At 34.6% G+C, this 26,928-nt stretch overlaps 1 protein-coding gene across 6 annotated transcripts in view; it reads right to left on the bottom strand.

The window, feature by feature from the left end:
- LOC112058321 (latrophilin Cirl) overlaps positions 1 to 26,928 on the bottom strand; it is a 461,192-nt gene that overhangs the window by 253,406 nt on the left and 180,858 nt on the right. The gene's annotated exons all lie outside the window — the stretch shown is intronic.

Here is a 26,928-nt window from a genome sequence, read left to right as displayed (position 1 = left end):
GTATAAGACATCATTGGCCATAGGCTATTTTTTTATTGATGAGCACTTAAATATTTAAAAGCAAAATTACACATTTCAAGTACTAAAAAGTTATTTAAAACTCTACACAATTCACTTTAGTAAATCAATAAAACACTCATTTAGTGAGAATTGGTGTTAAAAAACTGTCTAGCTTGAAGTACGAAGTTTTGATAGGGACGATACAACATTTAACTTTGAATGGATGTACCTGTGGAAATAAAATCAATAACGGCAACCCTACAGATTGGCGGCGACGGGGCGGCGGCTTTGAACTCGCGCGAGCGGCAGGGCGCAGGGCTGACAACTAACGAGTTATGGTACTAAAGAATATGATGAACCTGTAGTTTGTTAATATTAATATACAGGGTGTCCCGTAATTAATGGATAATACGCATATGGTACACCACCTAATGATCTAACACTAATTTCAATTATTTTTCATATTTTTCGGATTTTTCTATTTTTTTTTTAATCAGTTTTTTTAATGCTGTAGCTATTGTAATTAAGATTTTAAGGATCTGATTTTTTTTATACATTGCGGATTGAATTGCCAATGTATTGTAATACTACTTTTAAAAATAAGGTTCTATCTGTTTTGTAGAAGAAGCTTTGAATGCAATAATTATTTTTCTTTCATTAATATGATCCGATTTACAAAAAATGTCCTGTAAATGTATGAAGCTGAAGTGTACCTACTATTATTTTAAAAACTTGTACACTGATCGAGGTTTATAAATTAGTTTGAAATTTGTGTCTACTTTTTGTAGTTACAAAGATGCTGGTAAAAGAGTAGGCGAGGTGCCGAATTTTCAATAATAGAAAAAGTAAAGCTCAAGGATCACGAAATCTCTAAAATCACTTCAGATACAAAGATGAAATTTGGCAGGGAAGTTTATAGTTAGATCGGATTTTACAACAGAGCCGGATTTTGGATGTCTAAGGACGGACGAAGTCGCGGGCGAAGTTACAACTAAATCACTTATAACCTATTTTGACTGCCTTTTATAGGGCCAGAACTTACTATTTATAGCAAGGGAATAAACAGTTTAGACCATAGTAGTTAGAGGTTCGTGATGTTAAATTCTTTAACGACCACTATCAGATATTAATGATAATGACCGAAATCAACGGCTTAACTTTCCAAAACACGGGGGTATAACACCATCAACTTCCCAATTTTCATTTCTCATTCTTCATTATAGAATTTCGCTATTCTAAGCCGAAAATAACAAAATAAATCAATTATTCACATAGCACGTAATGAACTTCGTAACGCCTGTTTCAATTCAATACTTTAACTTTTGCTTCGTGTTTTTTGAAAACTTTTGTAATAGAGAAAACCTTTAAAGTTTGGAAGTACATAGACTAACGATATATTTACTCCGGTATGGTCTGCGATATGGTCCGGTATGGTCTGTGATAGATACAATATAGGGTGTTTTTGTTCATTTTCTGGTCTAGGCACTTCAATCGTGGCTAAAGCCTACTGGCTATCTAGATATCATATCACACTTAATATTATAAAGGTTTAAGTTTGTGTGAATGTGTGTGTATGTTTGTTCCTTCTTTACGCTGCGGCTACTGAAGCGATTTGGCTGAAATTTGGAATGGAAATATATTTCACTCTGGATTAACACATAGGCTAATTTTCATCCCGGAAAAATACATGGTTTCCGTGGGATTTGTGAAAAACTGATTCCACGCGGACGAAGTCGCGTCCGCTAGTAATATATATAAAATCGTCAACATATAGGTGAAAAGTTGTTAAAAAATCTAGATTTATTAACAGAAATTCGGGCATACATTTGTAAGATTAATACCGGTATCATACAAGTAATTGAAACATAGCTGAAAGGGTAGAGAAAGTAACCCTGTAGGTAATGGAATTAGCTTGCCTAGGGAGTCTGGATCTGTTGCCAAAACTCATCTCTTGGGTAGACAGTAAATGTACGTACTTCCCACTTCAAAGTAGCTAAATTAATATCTTAGTCTAATAATAATTGCATAATAATTGTATTAATTTCCTTACAAATTATTCCTATAAATTGTAAGGAAATTAAAACTGAAACACTACATATTTATTACAATTAATTTTAAACGAATAAGACGTGACGTGTAGCAACAATAGTGATGGTACCACTATTTTGTGGTAGAGGAAACATATCAAGCAGGTCCCAGGACTTGTGACCTTAGGAGTAGGCTTAAGGCATCCCTTTAGAATGCATCAACACTCACCTTCCCTGCCCGACACGTCTTCCATGGCCACACTAAACTATTTATGGTCAATAATATCATAGAACAGAATCACGCGACTGGCAGCGTGACGGTGTCTACGCTGCCTAACAAACAACTGAGCTCAAGTCATCAAATACCCTCTTATTTATACCAACACTGATAGCTCCCCTCCACTAAAACATAAATAATGACTGTAATACAAGTAACATGTAACAGCTGTTATTTTCTCTAAATTTGACAGCAACAAGGTTTTTCCACAGAAATATGCAAAAGCGACGTCCGATCAGTATAATTATGGACTTGAGTTTAAAGTTTCAATAAATATCGACAATAACTATCAATAATAATATTGACTGAAACCTTTGACATATTTTATTACAGATTAGCAGACGCCCCGTTGTTTCACCCGCGTAGTTTCCTTTCCCGTGACACTCACAAATAACGTAGCTTTCTATTAGTAAAAGAATTTTTAAAATAGGTTCAATAGATTTACCTCAACAACTTCGCAAAATTTACTTTTTCATCATATTAGTATAGAAGTACGAGTATCTACTTCAAAACCATCTGTTTGATCTTATTTAGATTAACAGGTATTTTTTACAACAGAGCAGGAAACAGGGACGGATTAAAAAAACACAAAGTCAAACAAGATTAGAGCACGCGTAATTTAATTCCCCATATGAAAGCCCGGGTAACGGTGGAGTGACACACACAGCCCAGTGGACTTGAACCTTGTGGCAATTTGGTCTTTATAACCAACATCACAAAAGGAGGTTGTACTATGTAATTGTACAATTATTTTGTTCGTATTATATTTTTAAAGGACGTTAATAATAAAAAAAAATCGAGTAGGTTCAATTTTATTTTTTATTTTATAATTATTATTATTAGTAAATCTACCAATTTATATTTCTTAACTTTATTAATATGTCCGGCCCATACGCAATGTCAATAAAAAATTACAATAACCTATACTGTACCTTTTTTTTTTTTATATTCTTTACAAGTTAGCCCTTGACTACAATCTCACCTGATGGTAAGTGATGATGCAGTCTAAGATGGAAGCGGGCTAACTTGTTAGGAGGAGGATGAAAATTTACACCCCTTTCGGTTTCTACACGGCATCGTACCGGAACGCTAAATCGCTTGGCGGTATGTCTTTGTCGGTAGGGTGGTAACTAGCCACGGCCGAAGCCTCCCACCAGCCATACAATACGTATACCTGTACGTAATGAGGAGAAAGATATTGTTTTCAAAAAGAAATCAAGGGACTTTCTGGTCGAAAAGTGCTACTACGCGGTAAATGACTTCATGAATGATAAATAAAACATAAAATAAAATCGGTCTCCCTATCACTCTCTCGACAAAAGGTTACGCCCAAACTGGGTATCCATAACTTGCATTATATAATAAAATATAACTTGTATATTTATTATTATATTGTATAATGTAATGTGTGTGGTATTGCTTGATTATTAAATAAATAAATATACACATTCAATATGAATTCTACTTTACTTAATACATAAAATCAAACAAAAAGCCTAGTATTTGTCCTTGGGCACAAAACACCGTTTATCATACAAAAAACTATCCGCGAAATAAACTAAAACTTTTTGAGGGTATTCTTGTGTTTTTTTCAATTCATCATCTGGTGACTCTGGCTCTTAAGCATCGTTTATTTTTAGTTTTAATCTGTCTTTCTGTCTGTCTCGTTTAAATTAGCCGCGACGTTGTTTGCTGGGGCACATAATTCAGCATTCTCTTACAACACACACAAAACAACATTGTCAACCTTACACCAATGGAATAGAGTTCAAATTGTTTTGATAAAATAACATTTGGTTTACGGGGTAAAGGACAAAAAGATTGACATATTGTGTACTTTTTTTGCGAAGTCAATCCTGAGATCTGAATCTATATTTTGCCACAGATAATGAAGGTAGAAATACAACCGGTCCAGTACGTTTACTTGTCCAGTGAGGATTTTGTATGAATTTTAAAGAGACAAACATTATAGAAGAATTTTATTGTAATAAATGCTCTTTATTGGCTACAATCATGAGGAGAGATTGTTGTCTAGCGCAAACCTATAACTATACTAAAGTCTTTCTTGATGAGTAGGTACTGTTTACCAACAAATAAATTATAAATGAAGGTAGATAACACATGTCACATCATAACTTATTTATTTTAATATATGTTTAGTTATGTTTTGTTTATAAAATGTTATAACCATATCTAATTGTTCTAAGCTTATTAATCAAATTAATTTTCATTAATTTAAGAACATGTTAAATGACTAGTCATTTTTAATTTGTTTTTTTAATAATAATCTTTTTAACATAAAAATAAAAGCAACTTCAAAACGTATTTTAGCTATTTTGATTTTAACGCACAATTACTAAACCGATCTTCGTGAAAATGAAATGGGACCAATCTGGAAGTAGGTATACTCTTTCAAACAAAAAAAAAATCCAATATATTAAATGATGAAGTAATGAGGTAGCAAACATTGTTCCGTTTTTTGAATTCCGTTGAAAATTGAGTAAAAAATAAGCAATATTTTTGAGTTTCAACATTAACACATAAAAACTGGAAGGTCTGTCAATCGAAACTCACACGTAGCATTTCCCAGGCGTGTCTTGTCAAATATTTCCATCATTTTGAATACAATAAAGACAAATAGGGATATTTGGATGTTGTGTTCATTCGCCTGATTTGGGTTCGTAAGGAAAACAGGAAAGATTGGGGACGGGTTATCGGTACACGACAACCCGGAGGGGGATTATGTATTTAGTTTATTTCATACGCGAATGAATCTATACGAATATTGAATCTAAGGAGAAATGTCCCATCTATTATTATTATATTGGGAGGTGAATTGTCTCATTGTTGTTTTTCAAGATTATGATTAAATTTTTTATTCGTATGCGCAATGCAAAGGAGTGTGGATTGGCAGTCTTCAGTGGTGTGCACAAGGTTTTTAACTAGAGTAGGCACTGGACATAAAATCATATAAAACTTACTATCACAACCTCGCGGTTTCACCCACGTTATTTAAAATAACCTATGTTACTCCCTGATAATGTAGCTTATGTCAAAAATCGTTATTCGTTAAATACAAAGTTTATTCTTTACATACCAAAATACAAAATCTTTCTTCATCCTACTATACAATATTAAAAACGCGAAAGTTTGTATGGATATTTGTATGGTTGTTTGTTTAGATGTTTATTACTTTTTAACGCCGTAACTACTGAATCGATTTGGCTGAAATTTATAATAGAAATAGATTTTACTCTGGATTAACACATAGTAGTGTATGTGTTAATGTGTTTTAACCCGGAAAAATCCATGATTCCCGAGGGATTTGTGAAAAACTAAATTTCACGCAGACGCGGATTTTTTTTCTTGATAATAATAATTGTTGGTAGGTTTTTAGAATAGCAAAATCAAACAATTATTTATTGTTCATATTGAACTTCCGCAAAATAACGCCTACTCATATAAAAAGCGAAATATTGATATTTAGTTATTAAGCATTTTAAACGATCCGATCATACGGGCGTTTACCTTTTTTTTTTTTATTAAATGTATTTCTGTCGGCTCTAACAAAGTCATTCACACAAATTAGTGTTACTTGTTGGAAATTTTCACACCGCTATGTAATTTAACCCTTTCAAATTATTATTTACGACATGGTGTGATCGATTTTGATGATATTAAGCTTGTAAGTTTTATTGACTGTATCCACCATTTTGTTCCGGTTAAATACGCTGTCGAAGTAATGTTTTAATTGAATCATCATCTTTGGAGCTTAAAATCCTACGAAACTGGTCCAATGCGGGTTAGTGGTAGGGTTGTCAACATTTTTGACGTGACAACTTCTTATAATTCGATAAACACTCGAAAAAAGATGACGTCACGCGTCGTTCCCTCGCTCTAGGGTTGCTAACTTTTTTTACAAGACAAAGTATATTCTGATCTATGAATATTATTTAACAGTATTTTAGAAAAACGAACATTTTCTTTTGACAAAATGCAACTATTCCATCAGTATTTTCTTATGACGTTGTTACGTTCAATTATCGTCAGTAAACTGACTTTACAGACAATCGATTTTTTTTTCAGAAAAATATAGTATTTTTCATATATAAGCTGTAAAAAATATAGAAAACTTAAAGAAAATATAGTATTTTATAGAATAAGAAATAGACGAAGATAATTATGTTTGTTGTCTATTTATCTTTAAAAACTATATTCATTAGCACTCCCTTAATTTTTCAAAAAAAAAAATCCTAAAATATGAGTGTCACATAGATTTTCACATCTATACTAATATTATAAAGCTAAAGAGTTTGCTTGATTGTTTGATTGAACGCGCTAATCTCAGGAACTACGTCCGATTTGAAAAATTCTTTCAGTTTTAGATAGCCCATTTATCGAGGAAGGTATAGGCTATATATTATCCGCGTATTCCTACGGGAACGGGAACCACGTAAGTGAAACCGCGCGGCGTCAGCTAGTTTTATTTTAAAATAATTACAATATAGTACGGTTGGCAACCCTAGTTAGTGGGCTTATTGAGTGTCAGTAATAAAGTACAGGATCCGAGGAACTCCCTTCCTACCAACTTGTATCAATAGCGAGGTCAATTCGAATGTTGAGTCAACTATTATTGTTCCGATAGTTGTTTCAATCAATGGTCTTACACTCATTTTATGTTCGAAGCTTCGACCAACATTAGGTAAAATGTATAAAGGCTCAATTCTATAATATGTACCATCATGTTAAACCTACATTTTCATGAATAAAATATCATTCAAAATATCATTCATTCATTAATTTTAAGAAGCTTTCACTTAACTATCGGATCAAGGGTCGGATACAGACGGCAGTGATTCTTGAGACGGCGCGTATTGTGAGGAGGTTCCTCACTCTGGAGCCCTGACCACCGGTTGCTTGGGCACTCAAATGTCCCGAAGCGGGAGCGGGATTTTTTTATATATTTTTAATAGTGTTTTGTATTATAATTTATATTAATAACATTGTTAAAAAATAAAAAAAAAATAATAAATGAAAAACGAGGTCATCAAAAATTGTTACTAACTAGGTGTTTTTTTTTACTGTTGCTTAATTAACAGTTATACAAGTTAACAGCCACATTTTCCTACAAATTGCGTGGTACGTTATCTCGTTTCTATGCTGACATTTTTTTATTAGTAACCCTGGTAGCTAACCAGAATCAAGAAGAAACTTGAGCGTCTCATCAAGATAACTAGTCATCAAGCTTCGTACAGAAAATTTGCTTTATAGTTTTTTTTTTTTTTCAAGTGTACTGCAACGAATACGTCTTTCATAGTACTTAACTAATCTTTGCGAGACAGGAAATTGAAACTGAAAAACGCCATAAGAGTAGGGGTTTTTTCTGATAATAATAATTATAGTGTTATTAATGAAGAAGGTGTTAATTTCATAATTTGATGCACTTATAATATAAACAAAATATACCCACAATATTTTTTTTTCTAACATAAGTCAAACGTAAAAATGGGTCAGGGCACAATGGTGTGAAAAGCCGGTTACACCATTAACTTATGGGGGTCACGATTAAGAAATATGGCCGTCATGTCAAACGGGCGGAGATAATTGATATAAATGTCATGGCGTAAATGCCTTTATGGAGGGCCATTTCTAAAATCTTTGGACGAGAAATCCCGGGTACAGGGTATTTTTTTCAAATACAGCATCTGCTATTTCTTTATGTCGAACTTTCATCATTGCAATCTATACTAATATATAGTGGACGCCCACGACTTCGTCTGCCATTCATCATCATCATCATCATATCAGTCGATTCACTGCATGACACAGGCGTTTTGTAGGGACTTTCAAACATCACAATCCTGAGCCACTTGCATCCAGCGAATCCTTGCGACTCGCTTGATCAGTCGTCAATCCACCTGGTAGGGGAACCGACCAACACTTTGGGACCCCATAGGCTCTTCGAACTATGGGCACAGTCCATTGCCACTCCAGCTTCGCGACTGACTTGCCCTCTGCCCTTAGACCTCCTTAATCCGGCCCAGTCGTAAAATCCATTTTATAAGAGGTAGTTATAGTTATTGGGTTGTCCACTAACTATGAACTACGTCCCTGCCAAATTTTATTTTTGTAGTGGTTGATAATATTTCGTGATACGCGGATGAAACCGCTGAGCGTTAGTTACTTCTAACATAAAATTATTATACGGCAAAAGTTACTCTTTCTGGCATGCCCAGGCATTTAATAAGATTAAGTATGAATTTTGTTAAAGATTTAAATCAGTCACTGAAGGTTAGGCTATTTTCCGAAAAAAGAAAACATGAAAAAAAAGTTATAAGGAAAACTACACTTACCCACTGAAATTTTAAATGAAAAACATATTTATGAAACCCAAATTCTAAGCAGATGAACTTGTTAATTTCATACTTAAAATTTAAAATAATTGAAATTTAATTAAAAATTACAAACTTGTTAAGCTACACTGATTTTATATTTAAATATCCTCCATTATGCCCATCACAATAAATAATGAAGCGAGTCGAGTCAATATTTCACCTATTTTGATTAAAGTGAAAAATTACCCTGGCAGTCTAATTTAATTCAGCAATCAAAGCCAGGGGTGCCCAATCTTTGGTTCCCTGTACAATATTAAATTAATGTTATAATAAAGTTTAATTTTCCACCTGTCTCGCTGTCAGACCGGTGACATCGCTCCAAAAGCGACAATATTTTGAATTTACTCTACTGCGATGATGGTTTGTATGGTAAATTGATTTTCATTCATCGTGAATATTGCATTTATTTGTTACCCGACTTTCATAAAAAGGAAGTTTTGTATTCATAATATGAATAATATTTTAAGTGTCCGCTAAAAGTGGATTTCAATTATGATTAGGTTAGAAACATTTTTAATTAATTGAACACTTGAAAATAAATTCACGAGGGTTCGAAACACGCCAATAATGTTATATTCTCAAAAAGTACTGATCCAATTAAAATGAGGATTGTTGCATTTTGCAGGCGATAACGATGAAAATTTTACGTATTTTCACTTACTTTTAAGAGACTGTTTTAGACTATTAAATGAACTGCCACTCAGCATACCTGAAACAATAAATACAATTCGTTAGATTTCTCATTATCCTGTCAAAGAACTTATAACTAAGGACACCAAGAGAGTTACAAAACACATAAGCAGAAAAATAATTACGCAACATCCATACAACTATTAATCATGTAAATTAATGTTTTAGAACTAAAATAATTAAAATAATTAAAATACCATAAATATATTGATAGTTTTTTGTTACAAAAACACCAAAATATTAAAAGGGAAAAACAAGTTATTCATCATTATTGTCTGAATATACCGTTTAGTTTAGAATCACATACGGAACCCTTAGCCAATACTTTGTTTATGCAACACGACTTAACAATGAGAGAGTTCAGGAGGGATATTCTGTAACGATGTTATGTATAACTCGCAAGTGCTAGTTTCTGATTCATCTCTATCTTTCTCTCTTTATAGTATCATTTTAGAGAGAGAGGTTAATTCGAAACTTGCACTTGCGAGTTATACAATACGTCGTCAGAATAGCCCTCCAAGTCATAGTTCGACATGAGTTTATCTGTTTTACCATTTAAATATCTTATTGTTTTAAAAAAGAAATTGTACACTTTATTACGCCCTTCACACATACGTACAATTCACGTATCTATAGAACGCACTACTAGTTTAATACTCCCAAGATTTATGGAGTCGCCTTCAACGCATTGCTCTATAATTATGTAATTAAGATATAAGTTTACAATTACAGTGTTTAGACGTAATATGTTACACTACGCTGTGCCACGCCCACCGCCACCGGCCCCAATATGCATAATACATGGACTACGAATTAAAAGTATAATACGCTTCGTAATAAAGCTATTTTTACTAAGCGTCTAATTTTCGTTGTTATTTTAATAATGTTTTATTATCAAGTTTAATACAATATCATCAATCTCAGGTTCTTAAATTATAACTTCATTTAATTTCAAATAAAGACAAATTAAAGCATTTAATTTAAATATTTTTAAATTTTCAAACATGTGTCTAATTTAATCATAGCCTAGCAACACAATGGGTGATTCTCTTTCACTACTTGAGACTACAGACGAGAAACTCTCATAGTTAGTCTTTAATATCAACATTTAAGATTTTATTACAACTTTTCAACGTACATTACACATATTTTTTACGTTTTATATGCGAAAATGGTATCTACATATATGATTAAATTTAAAACAAAAGATTTAAAGAGACAATATTAGAAACTAAAAAATAATAAATTAAGCTTAGTATTAAACATGATATATAGTATCGAAGGCTTAGGGCAATTCCGTCACCAAGTCATCAATCACTCGTAACAGCGTACAACCAAATCATCTTCCGTTCAAGCGTAGAGGTTTGCATATTAATTAACCGCCGGATGTGAGCTTCATAAATCTCTACTGTGTGTGACCTTTGTGCGTATTTATGCGATAGGTTTGTTGTAGATATATGTATGGAGTTCCGCAAGGCAGCATTTTAGGGCTGCTACTATTAGCATTCTAGGTAATAAAAAATATTTTTGATATTAAAATTAAAATTTTCTTCAATAAAATAACGGGAAATTTAAAATTTATTGTCATACAATATTGTGTGAAAAATAATTTCATGACAAAAAAGAATAAAAATATACTGAAATTGTATAGAATCAAATTTTTATATCTATCACATATCGCTGAGTATAGGTAAAACATTCAATAGGTATGTCAACTGTATGCTAATACTAGTAGGTACACACTATACAGTATAGTTAGCTCGTATTTACTAAGCTGCAAGCACAAATAGACTATATCTGTTCAAATATTAACAGTGGTAAGGCAGGAGCCCTAACATTGATCGGTCTACCCCCTTCATTACAGATTACGCTCAGGAACCGTGTTCCGATGATGGATAGCCGGAACTTACCGGTACTGCGGTGCCTACGTCGAGTGCCTATAATTCTATACTTGCCACAATATATTACAATGCATCTATATATCCCTATATATGTAATGCTATTGTTTAATTTGCATCGAATACGCCTAGAGTAAGTTTACTTACATGTTGACCTATATAAAGTCTTTGTAATTTGATGTTTCTATCAGAATTACCAACTTATTTATATTAATTTTATAAAAATGAAGGATTTCTTTGATACGTATTTTTGCATTAGATATATGAATCCGTCAGCATAGTTATAGCCATAAACGTATAACATAAGTTTTCAAAAAAACTGAAATTTCTTTGTGTAATAATTAAAAAAAAACGATTTTAAATGTATTGATGATCCAAAATAAACAAACTTTGACTCTGACTATACATTGATTAATATCGTTACACTCTTTAATGGTGAACGCAGATCATACTATAGCTTTTCGTTATTATATGTGTATTGTATAGAAATATTTTATGATTCGAACGTCATAGTTACTCGTAATGCCAAGATAAGTAGATACTGTTTTGTTATAGAAGTTATAGTTTTAGTTTGAGGAGACTTATGTGAGTAATGCTATATATGTTGTTGTTTTCTAGATAAACACTAAAAAAGCAAAGGCAAGTATGGAGACAGTCTTCGCACAACCGAAAAAAATAAATAAATATCTCAAAGCCACTCCCACACTACAATATAACGTTATCCCATTGTCAAGATATTAGTTGTTAACCAAAAGTTAATGACACGAACAGACAAACGTACAAAGTAATTTACCTATTGATATCTATAAATTGATAGCTGTGTCGGCGTGAGATAATACGGAGCAAAAAGAAGACATTCATATCTCTTGTATAGATGTTAATTTCTCTGTACAATGCAACGTTACCGGGCAGTTTTCTAATGACGGAGATATCATCCGAGACGGTTTATTAAGAGGCATACTGATTGTCGGATTAATATTCAGCTCTATTTAATAGCCTGTAGAAAAAACCAATATAAATCTTGTCGTATAAACATATCAATGTTTGATATAATGCGATGATCGCGGATTCCATTACTTATGTTAACTCAAATAACTGACATAAGATCCTTGAAAACTTTCAAGACAATCAAGGTTCAGATTATAGTCCTAGAGTCAATAATGATATTTTAAGCTTAACTTAATGTTTGACACAGAAAGGATTTACACAGTATGTACCTACTTAGTTTCCATAGCATTGTATGTTGTGTGAAATTTAACTTGCTGAATAGCCGTATTGACACTTTATTATCAATCCTTAACATTACTCAATCTCGTCATTTACAAAAAAAAAATCAATCTTATGAGTGAAGCTAAAATCATGATTTAACGTTTTTTTCGTATTTCAAATTAGTATTATTATTTTTTCCTATGATTAAAAGGTATTATATTACAAGCAGCTTCTCTTTAATACAACCATCTCAGACGATTTGCGGCAATTACGGAAAGAATCGATACAACTAATAATTCATAGAATAATACGATGATTTTCACATTATAATTATCATCCATTACAACGTATCAAAGGAATGGTATGTCATTAATTGGCATTTGTAAAGTACTGTGACTAAGCTCATTTTGATAGACCAATTATATCTACATTGTTATTCATGACGGAACGGAACTTGACGAATTTGTACATGAGAAATATCGAATCGAAAACCTATTTATGGAAGTTATTTAATAATGGGAATTTCACATGTTTACATTTCTCAAAATCATTATACGGTATGGCTTATCTCTTATTGTCAAAATTTAAAATTCATTTATTTCAAGTAGGCTTAGTTTGCGAGCACTTTTGAAACGTCAAGTTTGACTATATGTAAAAACTATAGGAAATGGGATATTTGCAAAAAAATCTATTTTTGTTCTTAAATTTTAATAGACGTTGACGTAATTTTACCATAATTATGTCACTGACGATAAAATTTTACAAGATTTTACAAAAAATCAGCAAGGTATCTCAAATTCCGAGATTCCTATCTAATTTTGACTTAACTAGGTTATATAGTCTGTCTACTTATGGAAGTGAATTTAGTTATTTGATAGTAGGCACTTGACAGATTTTACGTAAACCTGGAAAAACGCATTTTTTAAAGCTTTAACCGTCAATTTAAACGGCTAAACACAGTGTGTTGATCGTTTTACCATTTCATTTAAAACTAAATGAGTTCTCAGAACAAAGAGCAATTATGCTGAGATTTATAATAACTTAGTAAAACATGATGTGATGACCTAAGATGACAAAACAATTCATCGCAAGAGCACAAAGAATATTGGTTTAAAATATTGAACCTAACAACATACATAATAAAATTTCTTACATCTAAAGACAAGGAATGAGTAAAAGCATAATTTTTCAGTGATGGTGATTACAAATTAAACACACCACAACCTAAACAAGGCAAAAAGAACTTCAAACAACAAGACATAAAGTCGAAAACAGTGTGCAAAGTCTCGAGAAGTTTAACCTAAAATTAATGATACCAAGGTGTTCCGTGTGAGCTTTAATTATGTAAATATGATATCCCGTCCATCTGTTCATATCGGTAGCTGACCTCACTTAGGCGAGCTGAAATAAGAATATTTAATTAGACCCACCCCCTCTCTCTGTCATTAGAGGGGCTAATGATACGGCCGGTGCTTAAAACTGGCTTCAAATAATGGTGTTCTGATGTTTATGTCTTTAATTGTTTAATAAGTGTTCTGTTTAGGCATTGTACACTGTTCATAATATCTCGAAACTTAATGAAATCTGCCAAATTTCAACTTTGAACGTCAAGTAGTTTTGCGGTTATTTTTTGTATATGTATATATTTTTTTTAGGAAAAAATTTCATATTTTAAAATGCCCTTTCCACTCCAAATAGTCATTATTACAGTATCAGGAAGAATTGTCTTAATTCTCTGCGTGTGTGAAGTCTGTCGATCCGCGTTGGGCCAGCGTGGTGGACGATAGGCCTAACCTCTCTCATTCTCAGAGGAGACTCGAGCTCAGCAGTGAGCCGAATATGGGTTGATAATGATGATGTAGTTATATCAATTAAAATAACAGTACTAATTTCTAATGAGATATAATTAATGCTCGATTTAAGCAATGTAGATAATCGACAACTCAACCAACTTTATGTTTGATGTTTTAAAAAATGTAAAAATCTGAAATGATTTGCTGTTTAGTAATTAGCCGCGGATTTTTCAAGCATCTTTGCGTTTTTCATTTCCTCATTTTCCTCTCGAGTCACACCTCTAATTACTTTCAAAATACCTCATTACTTAACAGAGTTTGCTGATCTAATTTCCACTTAGCTAAATTAAATTTGGAGGCATTTTTCTTTTTTTTTTGCAAAAATTAGCAACTACTTTCCGTCCTTATAATTTGCTTTTATAACAACCTTTACTTTTTAGGAATTAAAGGTACGGATGAACGAACGTTACTAGTGACGTAATAGCTTAGAAGATATGACTTCTGCCTTCAATTGGAGTAGGTACCTCCAACTTTTCAGTTAAGTGCATTTTAAGAAATTAAATATCACGTGTCTCAAACGGTTAAGGAAAAACATCGTGAGGAAACCTGCATACCTGAGAATTTCTTTTATTCTCTACGTCTTTGAAGTATGCCATTCCGCATTTGGCCAGCGTGTTGGACTAAAGCTTAATCCGTCGCATACTGAGAAGAGACTCGTGCTCAACAGTGAGCCGAATATGGGTTGTTAATGATGATGAACGAACAGGAACATAACAAAAACAATGTTACGTTTGAAGCTATGTTAACCGTCGATTTGATCAACCGTTAAGAAACTGGGTCACAACTCAAATATAATACATAGTGGGTACACTATAATATGATACACGATAGTGTATTACAGCCACGTGGGCGGCTAAGTGCGGTCGATGTCACCTGCGCCTTCTACACATTATCGAGCTCGCAAACGTGGGCGTTGACTTTATTGTGGGCATTTGTTTTTATATACGAAATATATATTTTGTTATCACGCAGTATTTCACTATAAGGAAGTATCACAGAACAGTCAAGCAAGATGGTATTTTGAAAATGTTAAAATCGATTATCGTTTGAGAAGTTTATCAATCGGTAAGTAGGTTTAAGTTTTCGACTTATTTTTAATTATCACTTGAATTAACTCGTGACATACCTTAATGGATTTTGAATAGCGACCCTGCACTAGTAAGCGCAATGTTGGTCGACCCCCCAGCAGGTGGACTGACGGCGAATCCTTGCGACTCGCTTACGACAAGTAGTAAGCGAGTCGCAAGGATTCGCTGGATGCAGGTGGCTCAGTATCGTGATGTTTGGAGGTCCCTACAAAAGGCCTGTGTCCTGCAGTGGACGTCCATCAGCTGATATGATGGTGATGATGATGATGATACCTTGATGTTTCAAAAGTGCTTGTGAACGAAGTCCAAGTTATTGAAATAAATAAACTGCCTTTACCTATATCAAAGAACTAAGAAAATATAATCTAGTTTCACAAAATAAGATATTTCGAAAATGTTCAAATTAACTACCGTTTGAGAAACTGGGAATTCAATGGTTAAACAAGTTTTTATCATGCGTATTTAAAGTCTCTTTGTATAAAGGTGTTTGCTTGGTATATATGATATTGAGTTGTTGATGACTTTCCTGCTAATGTAATATAATTTTTTTACCCAAAGTCCATGTTTCAAAATTCAAAAAAAAAAACTTCAATTACCCTTAGTTTACAAGCACTTTTGAAACGTCAAGTTATGTCATGATTTAATTGTGGTAATTAAAGACGAAAACTTAAAATTAAAGTTACGTGGGTTTCAAGATAATACAAGTCATCTAATGGTTCTAAAATATAAACTCAAAAAAGAATCGAAAGAAGAAGTCCTAAAAGAACTGAAGCTGCGTCATAGAGGTTATTTTTTTAACCAACCTCCAAAAAGGAGGAGGTTTTATGTTCAGATGTGTGTATGTAATAATGAGTAAACATCGCAACTGACGTAATAAGGATGTCTATTAAACAATAATCATAACAACTGCGGATTATCTCATGTAAATTAAATATTCAATTTACCAAACATGTTATTAAATAGAACAAGTAAAACTAGGTTTAGCATACCGTTTGATTTTAACGGATATAGTCCATACACTAAATGAAGCAGAACTGTTCCTTCACAGTTATTTACCATTACAACAAATTGATGAATAGTCTCTTATAATTAAAAGGTTCATTTGATTTCAATTTGTCATAACATTCTAATTAAAAGTGCAAGATATAAGAGACAAAAAATGTCGGCAATGTTTACAAGAACTTAACATAAAATCACATTTAACTTTAATATTAATTTGTAAGAATACCAGATACATACATATAGGCATATTTTTGTTTTTTTATGAGAAACTAAAATGACGTCTAAATTTAAGCCTTATAAAATACTAATTCCCACTTGTCTTGAAGGTGTTTTAATTAAAGATGGCAAAAAACACAGACGACGACAGGACATTTCACGCAAAAGCTATTCCAATAAAATATTTCACTACTAAAACCCTATGCAATAAGCATGTTTTAGGCAGTCCCGTTTTTAGAAATACAAGTATGGTAACCCTAGGCGAAAGTGGATTAGGTTCGTATAATTGAGTTAGATTACTTTGAAGCGAGGCGGATTACACTGTAATTAGAAATATGATTAGCGACAGGTGGTTATTGGTAATTAGCTCACCCAACTAAGAATTAATAAAGCTACATCAATACATAGATACAAGTAGTAATGATGTATTAAGTATTAATGTTTCTTAATGGTAAACAACATTATCTAGATCATTTGTAGAGTCAGAGGTCTCTTTTTTGTTTTGAGGTTGTCAGCACCTCAAAACAAAAAAGAGACCTCACAAAATAAAAGGGGTTAGGCTAATAGTCCATCACGCTGGCCCAATGCGGATTGGCAGACTTCACACACGCAGAGAATTAAGAAGATTCTCAGATATGCAAGATTCTTTACAATGTATTTCCTTCAACGTTTTTTGAAAGTGCATGCTCTGGATCGGATTCAAACCTACACCTCCGAATCAAAGGTCGTCGTCATCAACCCATATTCACACACGCAGAGAATTAAGGTAATTCTCTGGTATGCAGGTTTCCTCACGATGTTTTCCTTCACCGATTGAGACACGTGATATTTAATTTCTTAAAATGCACACAACTGAAAAGTTGGAGGTGCATGCCCTGGACCGGATTCGAACCCACACCCTCCGGAATCGGAGGCAGAGGTCATATCCACTTGGCTATCACGGCTCTGAATGAATCAAAGGTAGATACATCATATCCACTGTGCTATCAAGGTTCTCCGATATTATCATCACTATATGATAATTATAGCTGTGAAAGGAAAATTAGATACCTCACGAACCTCCAGACCTCTTCGCGTCAACGCATCAATTTATAACCCTCCTTTATATACAGTTAGTGTAATGTAAAACGTCTGCCCATCATTAGATATAAAATGATGGCAGAGGCCAGGGTGCCACACGCCTCTATATATCCTAGATTATTCTGGTACACGCTACATGAGCGGTAGCGGAATTGAACGAGATATATTGGTGGAATTTCTCTAATATATCCTAGATTATTTTGGGTCACGTTACATGAGCGATAGCGGAATTAATCGAGGTCATCATTGTCAGCCGATGGACGTCCACTGCTGGACATAGGCCTCTTGCATGGACTTTCAAACAAAACGGTAACGGTAATCGAATGTTTGAATAATGTACTGATTATATGAAACCGCTTGACTGAGTCTGATGAATTTTGGTTGGAGAAAAACAGGCAACTTTTTATCCCGAAAAATTCAAGTTGTTTGTGTATTTGTGAAAAACCTGGCGATCACTAGTAATTATATCAAACAATATGGACTTAGACGTGAAAAACAAATAAGAAAATCATTACTAGAGTACTAAATGTACGAAATTTGTACAGACTCATTCAGGATTCATTATTATTCTTATCACAACAATTTAGGTTATATATGGCGTAATTAACCCAACGTTTTATTTCCTTTAATAGGTACATAAAAACTTAACAGTTAACACTTCATCTAATAACAGTATTGTGTAAGTACCTTTATGTGACTGAAAACCAGAACTAAACACGGTAGACGGCGTCTAAATCGTGTGTTCATGAAAACATTGCTTTGCCAAAGTTAGGACTGTACAGTCTGTCGAGTCCGCTAGCATAATATATAGATTACTTTTGGATTACTGTACATTACCCGCTATCGCTGAATCAACATGACGCATGGTTAACGGTACAATACGTTAACTGCAAATTCATAACGGTAACCCCTTTGTGCCTATCCCATATTTTCCTAATAAAATGCCTGTATCGTGCGAGGCAGCTCATTGGAGTAACCGTATTTGTTATTTGTACTAACATACAGCTTTTGCGGAAGTTCTACTGCACTCACTGAAGAAAAACTATGTTAAAGGAAAATGGACCGAACGCTCCTTGTTATAGAGTTATTAGTTCCATAAATAATTACTCATACGCTAGAGATTTTTAAGACAGGACTCGACTACTCTGTGGTATTTTCTGCAGCAATGCTGTTTCGTACTGCCGCTAAAGACTTAACACTCATTCCTCACACACCGGCGGCGGCGCGACGCGCAGCTGCTCGCATCGCGCGCTGGGAGAGGGATTGAATGGTGGGGAGTGAAGGTTCCGTTACACTCCCGACAGTTCATTAATGTGATCTTCAGTAGAATCGTCTTCTTGTTCTTGTTATTTGACAATGAAAGAAATAGCGGTTACCACGCTGTCGGCAGCAACCATCCATGATCCCGATTAAAATCGGGTGATGACTAATTTCCATTTGCTTCTCGTATCTACTAGAAACTTTTCCTTGACAATACAGAAGCCTTATCAAAACGGATATAATCAGTCGTACCCGAAGCTTGCGTCTTTTGTTGGCCTGGCTCGGGATTCGAACCCTGGACCACACTGTCACGCTATACTTTTCACAGCGACTTGTCTGCAAACATTTCATACATTTCCACGAGCTTTCCCTCTATCCCCGCTGACAATTTTACCTCCGAGCAAATAATAAAAAAGTTCCCAAGCCGACTTACGTGGACGCACTTAAAATTCTTTTCAATATAACTTTCTCAGATATTTCACCCGAGTCAAAAAGGGACAGATGATGCCCTGAATAGAACTTTCCGAGATTTACGAGTACGATGGAATCTAGTTGAATTCTGTAGTGTAAGTTGGATTCGCGTTATTAAAAGTTTTTGAAAGAATTTCGGTTATGTTTGGCTGCGTCTGCTTGATTGTGGGAACAAGATAAACTGCAAAACTTGAACTAGAACCTAACTGCTATACCTAAAACAAGTTTTAAAAACATGTTTGTTATATTCTGCAAATAATATATTTTTTTATATTACATTACTATTGATCAATTTATAGATATCTTTATTAAGAAGACGCCGGCGACTTCGTCCGCGTGGAATTCAGTTTTTCACAAATCCCGCGAAAACCAAGGATTTTTCCGGGATAAAAAGTAGACTATGTGTTAATCCAGAGTAAAATCTATTTCCATTCTAAATTTCAGCCAAATCGCTTTAGTAGCTGCAGCGTAAAAGAGGGATAAACATAGTTACACACTTACACACAAACTTTCGCCTTTATAATATTAGTGTGATGTGCGATTTTATAAAAATTTGGAAAAATCGAATTCCACGTGGATGAAGTCGCGGGTGTCCGCTAGTAAAAATATAAATTAATGAATTTGCAACAAGAAATTGCTGCTTCGTATTATAAAAGAAGATAACTTTATTGTGTCTAATAAATCCCGATTAAGTGATAAGTAAAAAAACCCACTGAGTGCAGATTAAAATAGATTACAAACTAAAGCCGACGACTCGACGGTTTAGTTTGAATTGTTCTTACTTTGTGTTTGCTTTAGAAGATTTGCTGAAAACAATATAAACTTTTTAAAATTATAATTTGATATATCAGCCGATGGACGTCCACTGCAGGGCATAGGCCTTTTGTAAGGACTTCCAAACATCACGATACTGAGCCGCCTGCATCCAGCGAATCCCTGCGACTCGCTTGATGTCGTCAGTTCACCTGGTGGGTCTACCAACACTGCGTTTTGTAGTGCTGGGTCGCCATTCAATCACCTTGGTACCCCAACGTCCATCGGCTCTTCGAACTATGTGCCCCGTCCATTGCTATTTCAGCTTCGCGACTCGTTGAGCTATGTCGGTGACTTTGGTTCTTCTGCGGATCTCCTCATTTCTGATTCGATCACGCAGAGATGCTCCTAACATAGCTCGTTCCATCGCCCGCTGTGTGACTCTGAGCCTTCTTATGAGGCCCATAGTTACCAGTCTCGAAACCATATGTCATCACTGGCAACACGCACTGTTCGAAGACTTTGTCTTCTGAGGAATTTCGGACGAAAAGACATCGCGGAGTTTCCCGTATGCTGGCCAGTCGAGTTGAATACGGCGGTTCACCTCTTTCTCGAAATTGGACCTACCTAACTACCTTTTTGCTCAAAACTAAAACACCCTGTGTACACTGCCCCTAACAGCAAATTCGCTAGCAGCCGACGATTTCATTCACACACCGGTTTTTAGAACTATTTGTTTCTGTCTGTGCGAAAAATAAAATAAGGAATCCTCTCCAAGGAATCGCCGGGTCGTGCAGTTTTATTTGGTAGCAGGTGACAACGGCGCAATGCGATTTATTTTGCTTTCATTTTATTTTTATCCCACCGTAGTGGAAACAGACGGAGAAAACACAAATGTCAAAAATTTTGAGTGGAGAAGTATTCAATGTAACAATTTTTTTTTTCACAATTTATAAATCACTAAAGGACGCCTGCGACTTCGTCCGCGTGGAATTCTATTTGATTCAGTGGATATGACCTCTGCCTCCGATTCTGAAGGGAGTAGAATCCGGTCCGGGGCATGCACCTCTAACTTTTCAGTTACGTGCATTTTAAGAAATTAATTATCACAAGTCAAGTCAAGACAAGTCAAGGTCAAGGAAAACATTGTGAGGAAACCTGCACATTCTTAATTCTCGTTCGTGTGTGTAGTCTGCCAATCCGCATTGGGCCAGCGTGGTGGACTATTGGCCTAAACCCTCTCATTCTGAGAGGAGACTCGAGCTCAGCAGTGAGCCGAATATGGGTTGATAATGATGAAAGTTTGTGTGTAAGTGAGTAAGTATGTTTGTTCCTCGTTTACGCTGCAGCTACTGAAGCGATTTAGCTGAAATTTGGATGGATGAATAGATTTTGCTCTGGATTAACACATAGGCTACTTTTCGGCTCAACGGCTGAATAATCCCCTGGGGGTGCCCCTACAACGTCTATGAATTCCACCGTCAGATCAATATCTCCGCTACTTCGTACTAGCGAGAAATTAAGAAAGCAAAGTTACTTCCAAATCACCCGAAGTATGATGATGGGTCTAAACTCTAATATCTTCATTGCTGCAATACAAAACATTAACGCAATAATTAGGCTAATTACCATTTTATTAGAACGGCTAAACAAACGCCCAAAGCATTAATACATATTAAAAGCTAATTGGGTTGCGCTACTGCATAATAATTGGCAACTAAAAAGTTAATCTATTAAAAAGGTTGGAAATACCACACTAAAATGGCCACCATATAAAACACTATATGATTAATAAGCGTTTAAAACTAAACGACAAACGCAATTATTATGATCCGACATAAAGTAACTTCTGCAATGAATACTGCGTTGTTCATTTTAACGCAGAATATTATGATTAACAAAACAGATGTGACACGACACCATTTTCCTCTAAAGCTTTAAAAGATACCGGTATTTTAGAGATTACGGAACATTTTATCACGAAATGTTGTTGCTGTTGTCTGTACCTTTCTTTTTCGTGTTTAATAAAAGAGGAAAAATTAGTCAGAACTAAATCAAACCATTTAAGAATTATACCAAATTAGACACTAGTCGGGCATACTCCGACCTTATATCACGTGAGTTTTAGCCGTGTTTCATAATCGATTAATACAAACCAACCCATGTTTCATATAATTGAGTTAAATAAGCAGTAAAACTATGGAACGCTGTGAATTAAGAGTACCTTACTTAAGTAGACTTAAATTAGTATGATTACATTAAAGAGAGATAAGTTGAAATCTCGAAAAATGTAGGCGACACATACCATGCTGATACACAAAATGTACTATGTACTGAAATTTACCAATTTGTGTAATGTGTGCTTTAATTTAAAACATAACAAACAATACAAAAAATGTGAAACGTATTCTGTAACAGATGGTAGATTGGTAGAAGCAGAACTTGACATTACAAAAGAGCGGTCAAGTTTGTGCACTCGAAATGTACGTTATAATTTAAATTGCGTTGCCTCTGTGATGGCCACATATTAATTTAATACCACTCAATATCAAGTGACACGTCTGCACCACTCATCTGTGTCAACTGTCCGAACTATCGCCGCTTCGTTACAGCGCAGATTAATATTTCGACGCAGTAAATACGTTATGCGGACACTGTCCAGAGTTGTCCAACTAAATTGGCGAAGTTGCCATCCCTAGAGATTGTGGGCTTTTTAGGGTTGACACTTGTTATTTTCTAAAAACAAATTTGTATGACACTTGATTTTTTTTCAAAGATGATACTTATATAGTTCTTATCGATTGACTGATTGTATTCGTATCGTAGTAATAATATTATGAGGAGGTTCCTCACTCTGGAGCCCTTACCACCGGTTGCTTGGACCCGCAGCGGTAGGGTTAAAATTTAATTTTTATTTTAAGTAATGTATAACATTGTTAAAAATTAAAAAAAAAATAAAGAATTAAATATATGAGAGAAAAAACAATGAAACCATCACATACAAAAAACGCATATACAAAAACTATGCCTTGCACCATACAGCATACACTAAATAGAAACAAGTTTTACAATGCACCAAAATAATCGTAAATATCACCAATATGCTAACCTCGTTGACGCTGGCACGGTTAGATAAAGCCTTTATATATTCGAGTTTTCTTATAATATTAAAATAATCTAATACAACACGTGTCTACCTTGTAAACCATATTTTAAGTAGGTATATTTGAAATAAAATAACTGAATCATATTTTAAACTCCGCGTAATATATTTTTGTTAAGTTGTTTAACAAAACCAGCAGATACTCATAGAAATCTATAGGTACTATAACTTGGCAGGGCAAAGGACACGCCTATTTATAATTCCACTCAGCTCCCATCAATCTTGGCATAAGTGTAAATATCATTTGCCTGTAATTACACTGGCTACTATATCCATAAGACTGAAACACCGCAAGGCTGTTTGACAAAAATAAGTAGTAGTTATGTTACCTAGTTTCCTAGTTGATATTGCTACTACTCCAAAAATTAAAAACAAAGTAAAAAAATACAAATATATTTATCCTTGATTGGTTGGTATAGTAGCTAGTAAAGAGAGTAGCACAGTCTTAAGTAGCATAGCGCTAGTACAAAATTAACTCTCAAAGCTACTCGTAGTTCGAATAAAATTAACGATTTACAACTACACTTATTAGCATATCGTAATCGAGCAGGGAGAGTAAATAAAATCGACCACCAACTAAAGCCACTGCAATTAATAAAACGTTAAACAAACACACCACAAAAGCCGGCCATCGCATCGCATCGCAACATTTTTCATTTAAACAAACAACAAACAGTCATTAAATCGATTGAAAATCGAAACGTCCAATTTCGTTTGCATTTATTAAAAAGCAGAATACGCAACATAATCACAGGGGCGATATTTAATTAAATCGAACGACAAGTATTTCAATAAGGTTGACACGCGACAACCCTAATTATACGGGAGTGAGGCTAGGGATGTACATGACATGTAACATCGAATGTTGATACTCGATTAATTTACAGCTAAATCGCCACTCAAAATATAGAGAGCGATGTATGAAATTTCATTAATAATTATATCGAAGTTTCTGGTGGTGGCGTAGAATGGATGGCTGTTGTACGCTCGCGAAATTTTGGAAATTGACGGGAATGAACGCCAAATATTTGGAATAACAGTCTATTAGGAATGTTGACATTGGATTTTTGGCTTTGCTTGTGGCTTCACACCCACGCAGGTTCAATTCTTGGAGCGGTAAATGGAAAATTTATCTTAAAATTGTTAACAGTGAATTTAACAAGAGATTATTTAATTTTAAGAACAAAACTATTATAATATATCGAAGTTTAGAATATATACTTCATGACATAGCCCGATGATATCGGCTATAGCCAGTGCCGTGCACGTGATAGATGCAAATATTTTCTGCCTACCCTGAGGACTCATTATGAACCTGCATCACAGAAAAATTTTTCCATTTTGCACAATTATCATGCATAATGCCTACCCTAGTTAAAAACCTTGTGCACGCCGCTGGCTATAACATTACCAATACCAAAGGTCGGTCAGTATGTCGTTAATTTTACTGCAATTCTGTAACAAAGACTTTAGAACACAACTCATCTCTCACTATCTCTCTCTTCTTTACTATAGATAGAGAGAGATAGAGACGATTATAGAACTCACACAGTCAAGTTATATAAAACATCGTTATAAAAAAGCGCTACTGATTCGGTCTCATAAAAATATCTTTGTATCTATATCGCCCGCTGACTGTAATGTCATCACTGACCATTCAATAAGTTCATGAGTTTGCAGCGTTAACGGCAGGACATCCGATAAAACTGATCGTGTGTGGGCCGCGATTTACATGACATCATCCAGATCGCGACCAACACGATCAGGTTTATCGGATGTGCTGCCGTTAGTGCTGTAAACTCATGAATGGTCAAATTTATTGGGTGGTCAGTGACTGGCATTACTCTGAGCTTACTTATGTAGTCCTTACATTTGTTAAATCAAATCAAAAATCATTTATTTCAAGTAGGCTCAGTTTACAAGCACTTTTGACACGTCAGTTGAGATTCTACCACCGGTTCGGAAGGCAGGTTCTGCTGAGAAGATACCGGCAAGAAACTCAACAGTTGCTCTTTTGAAAAAGTCATACAGTATTATAATTTACAATTGATAACAATTACAATTTCTTATAGTTTTATTTCCTGTGTGAAGGTGGAAGCTGATCCAATGGCCTCCAAGCGCTTTTGTCTTTAAGGAACTCATCAATGTTGTAGTAACCTCGACTAAGTAAATGTTTTTTAACACATTGCTTAAAGCTATGTTTACAAAGTTAGCAATTCTCTGAATAACAAATGTCAATCCGTACAGCTAGTATTAAATCATACTGAGCATTAAATTTCGTTTACTCTGTAAAATGCTTACAAAGGCGTGCATTATAAAAGTTCTTGTTATTCAGTTACCAAACGCTGATGATTGAATCATAGCATGAAATCTGACAAGCTCAATAATACTCTAAGAGCCAGTGACTGGCAGATCTTTGTCATATAAGAAAACCTAAAAGTTAAAAATGGATTTCGGAGTAAGTTGGATTTGGAAGTTATAACAAAAGTCCAGACCCTCAACCGTATAAGTTTTTATCGTTAATTTATTACATTTGTGTCGAGATATAGTAAGAAATCATGACCTAATTCGCTAGACTTTGAAGCTTCATGGCAACTCTTCTTCAGAAACTAAACGAAAGTTAATTAAATCTTTAACGGTGATTTTCAAAGGATTACCATGAAATTAAAAAGCTGATTTCTGTGGACTTAATTTCTCATGCTATCTCGACTATAAGAAAAGAACTACATATAAAAAAAATACTTTAAACATGGACCATTGAGTCTTAACCATTGAAACTGGCTCTCTTAAGCTCCATACTTGGCTGCGGTACTTAAAAAATCGAAATCAAAATTCATTTATTTTAAGTAGGCTCGAAGTTTACAGGCACTTTGATAGGAGCACGCGCTGACAATTTTAGCTTTATAATATGACTAAGGCCTGGCTGTCACTTGCTCTTACACTATACAACGAAAGAATCATCAGATTTCGCAATCTAAACAAAATGTCGGGTTTCGCCACCCATGTCGGGTACCTAATGGCATAACAATGGGTTTCCGTTAATTATATAAACATTGTTTTTGATAACGCGTGGGTTTGTTTAATAGAATTAATGTAATCGGAATTGAATCGTGTACCTACTGCCTGCTAAGTCACATGTTTATAAGTCACTTTCTTTTTTCATTCATCGACAATTTAATGTTTGACTACACTGAGAAAAAAAACCTGGACTGCCGTACTTAAAATACGTAGAAAACTAGACACTATTACACTTGTAAAGAGCCGTTATAGCCCAGTGGTATGACCACTGCCTCCGATTCCGGAGGGTGTGGGTTCGAATCCGATCCGGAGCTTGCCCCTCCAACTTTTCAGTTGTGTGCATGATAAGAAAATAAATATCACGTCTCTCAAACGATGAAGAAAATCGTGCGGAAACCTGCATACCAGAGAATTTTCTCAATTCTCTGCGTGTGTAAAGTCTGCCAATCAGCATTGTGCCAGCGTCAGCCAGCGTGATGGACTATTGGCTAACCCCTCTCATTCTGAGAGGAGTCTCGAGCCCAGCTG

The sequence above is a fragment of the Bicyclus anynana genome, chromosome 25 (assembly GCF_947172395.1).
Source record: "Bicyclus anynana chromosome 25, ilBicAnyn1.1, whole genome shotgun sequence".
NCBI classification, from domain to species: Eukaryota; Metazoa; Arthropoda; class Insecta; order Lepidoptera; family Nymphalidae; genus Bicyclus; species Bicyclus anynana.
Note: the sequence above shows the minus strand (reverse complement) of the source record. Positions and strands in the feature narration are given on the sequence as shown.